Source organism: Periplaneta americana, chromosome 4 (assembly GCF_040183065.1).
Source record: "Periplaneta americana isolate PAMFEO1 chromosome 4, P.americana_PAMFEO1_priV1, whole genome shotgun sequence".
Classification (NCBI taxonomy): domain Eukaryota; kingdom Metazoa; phylum Arthropoda; class Insecta; order Blattodea; family Blattidae; genus Periplaneta; species Periplaneta americana.
In genome coordinates, this window is record NC_091120.1 from 124,675,752 (window position 1) to 124,679,913 (window position 4,162).

The window sequence follows — 4,162 nt, forward strand, 5'->3', positions numbered from 1 at the left end:
AGTACTTTTCCTAGTGAAAAAAAGTTCGTGCTATATGAGATCTGTGTTGACTGTGTTTGTAATCTCTGTGTAAGTGAATTTCGTGGCTTCAACTTGTGTTTTACGTTCACAGAAAGCAATAAGCACAATAAATGTGTGTTACACTTTCCTTTTTGGTCATGAAATATAACACTGCCCAACACACTGTTTGATTCCTTAGAAGTTAAACCTATTCTTGGATATATTTGTGTCGCTGAATCCAAAAATGGTATCAGTTTTGCCCTATCAGCTTTAGTTTTTGAGATGGAGATAATTCACCTTATACGCTAATTTAACCATACTTCATACTCTTTATGGACCTTTTATACATTTATATATTGTATCACTTGCGTAATATTGCACACTATTGAACAAAGGATAAGTTCTAATACTAAATTTCAGTTGGACACAAGGGAATTTAATTATTCTACATGTAAGAAGGCTCTTTTCTAGGACTTCCTCAAGTGAATTCTACTAGGGGTAGTCTCTCTGAAGATTCCAGCAGTAATCTGCCATCGTGTGAGTATCCCACCTTCCCTGATATCTCTCTTTTTTAGTTTTAATGTTCTGGTGAAAGCATTCTCCTTGCTCTGCGCTGAAGTCACCAAGATTCTCATCAAAATGATCTAAATGGCTATGTACACTAAGTAACAGACTTTTATGCTCATATTACAGCCAAGCTTATGAAAATTAGAAAGCAAATCCTTTTCTCTGCTGCGGTAAAATGTGATATTGGTTTCAGGGTGAAGTAATTAGTTTTCATCCAACCTGAAAGCAAGCAATTCGGAAGACTCCTTTGAGAGGTTTAGATCTCTGATGAGGTCATTCAGTTCGTGTTGATTCAAAGGTTCAACACTTTCTGAAGACCTACAAAATCACTATCACTATCACTTTTCTCACTTCTGTTTATACAGAGTGTTTAAAAAATACGGGGCATAATTTCAGGTATGTATTTCCCACATGTAGACAATCAAAATAGTTCATTACAACAATGTGTCCGGAAATGCATTATTTCCGAGTTATGGCCTTCACAACATTGAAATTCACCGGAACGTTTTTCTTTCCGCAGGTCGTTGTCATTACAGAAGATGTTCAAAATATCCACCTCCTGCTTGAATACAGACCTCACATCGATGTCTCATTGACCTGCGAACACGATCCCAAACTCCAGGAGTATTTCGTATGTCCTCAGAACATGCCACAATTCGATTCCGAAGGGATTCCAAATCAGGCACCGGAGACGAATAAACCAATGATTTTAAATGACCCCACAAGTAGAAATCGAGAGGGTTCAGATCAGGTGAGCGTGGAGGCCAAGCAATTGGGCAACCTCTACCTATCCATCGATCAGGAAACCTTCGATCCAAGTACCGGCGAGCCGTACGACTGAAGTGTGCAGGAGCGCCATCATGCAAGAAGTGAATGTGTTGACGATTGATCAGTGGAGTGTCTTCTAAAACATGAGGTATGGTGTTTTCCAGGAAGTTTGTGTACGCCTGCCCCGTAAGTCTGTTTACAAGTACATGGGGTCCAACTAATCGATCACCAATGATACCGGCCCACATGTTGAGGGAGAACCGCACCTGGTGATGACATGGAACAGTTGCACGTGGGTTTTCATACGCCCATACATGCTGATTGTGGAAATTTGTTATGCCATCTCGTGTGAACTGTGCTTCATCTGTAAATAATACTAAGGCAGGAAAGTTCGGATTTACACCACACTGCTGCAAGAACCACTGACAGAACCTAACTCGTGCAGGGTAATCTGCTGGTGACAGGGCCTGTACACGTTGCAAATGATAAGGATACAATTGATACTCTTTCAACAGTCTCCAGACAGTCGTATGAGGAACATTGACTTGCAACGCTACCCTTCGTGTGCTGATAGAAGGAGTCATGTTCACATCCTTCAGAATCTCCTCCTGTACTTCTGGAGTTGTAGATCTTGGTCGTCCCCTTCCCAAACCAGGAGAGTTAAATTTTCCATACTCGCACAGACGGTAATGGAGACGTACAAATGTCTTCCGATCTGGACATTGTCGCTGTGGGTACCTCTCCTGGTACAAACGACGAGCCAGCGCAGCATTGCCGTCCGCCTTACCGTACATGAAGTGTATCTCTGCCAGCTCTTGATTTGAATACATGTCGCACAGTCTAACGCCTACACAACACTGAATGTAACCTTCGCCTCGGAATGAACTGTCAGAGTGCCCTCTTAATGTCTCCTTTGACGGCAACGACCTGCGGAAAAAAAAACGTTCCGGTGAATTTCAATGTTGTGAAGGCCATAACTCGGAAATAATGCATTTCCGGACACATGTTGTAATGAACTATTTTGATTGTCTGCATGTGGGAAATACATACCTGAAATTATGCCCCGTATTTTTGAAACACCCTGTATATTGGACATGCGCGATTCATCATTCGCTAAAAACTCTGGTAGGCGGCTGAAAGATAGAACAGGTACATCATCTGAGTGTGGTACAAGTCGTCTTGCGGAATCTAGGTCAGAATATGGCCATTTGCTTCGATTATTTTGATTTATGCCCTTGATGTTGACAAGGCAAAAGTAACAATACAAATTTCAGGCAGCTCCTTTCTCCTTTTTTTCACTGCCGCAAATGCTCCACGCAAGTTTTGCAAACAATATGGGGAGCCCACGGCTTATCTTAATCTCCCAGCTTGACGTGAAAATAACCAAGATATGCCCTCTTCACAAAGTCTGAAATAAGTTTCCTACATCCTTTCAGAGTGTACTCGCCACAGATGAAGCAAAAGACATCAGGATGGCATTTTTTTCTTGAGGATGTCATGACATTTATTCAGTCTGCAACGAAACACTGATCATATTAGTTTCTACAGTTGTACCTAATCTCATCAGGGACCCACAATGTCCATTAACGCTCTCAGCAGTCATTGTATAAAATTTGTAGTTCACTATTAAATTATAACTTCTGCTCACCAGCATCTAAGGTGACTTAGCTCCATCGCCAAACCTAGAGCTGATAGGACAAAACTGATGGTATTTTTGGATTCAGCGCTACTAATATAGCCAAGAATACGTCGAACTTCCAAGGCACCAAAAAATTTTTTTTTTTTCTTGGGCTGTGTAATACATACGCTATATACTATCTTTAACTTATTGTACTTTGACTGGATGTGCGTGATATTAGTAGATGCATATATATATATATATATATATATATATATATATATATATATATATATATAGGGGATGCTCGGCTAATTCCGCAATATTAGGAAGTAAATCTATCATATAATTATCAAAATGTTTATTGAAAATATTATCGAGGTATGTAGACATGGACGAAACCTTTCATTACCAAATGAGATAAAGAGACCTTATAAAATGCAAATATATTTAGTTGTACATACATTACAGTTGAAAAAGAACTCAGGTAATTCCGCAATAGTGCGGATAAATCCGCAATAGGACTTGGCTAATTCCGCGGTAGCAAATAATTATGAAATACATTATGAAAGTAACATAAAAGGAACAATTGATACGTAACAATGCTCACTTTTTTCACAGCTGTGTAGCAAAACACGAAAAATAGCTAACTTGCGATGTTTCACTGTGTTGCCGATAGAGATGCCGACCAATATCCTTGATTTTTTTCTATAGCACTGCAGAGGACATGCCTTCTGTTGGCAGCCTTCCAAAACTCACGTTCACGCTATTGTAAAGTCGCAGTAAAATCTTACATGCACTACTGCGGCATTAGTCGAGTTTCCCCATATATTTGTAGGTTAGTAAAGGCGGCAAAGTGATTACCCTTAAACAATATTATCTTTATTTTGGGTGTACTGTGATCTTCTGAATGAAAGTGTATCTCGGGGAGATTTCGATACTCTATTTTGTAAAGATCTCGACATGTGTCGAGTTTTCACTGATTTCGTCCTTCTAAGATTATCTGGGGGAATGTCTCTATCAAAATTTTTGTTTTGTTTTTTTTTTCTTAGGAGAGTTTTCAAACCTTCATATAGCTTTTTAGGGCAACTTTGTCCGTCTATCTGTTTTTCTCTCGTGTGTCTACCTGCATGTATGAAACTACTCATCTTCCATTCAACCAATTTTAATATTAAACTTAATATCTTAATTTTCATTGATATCGGACAA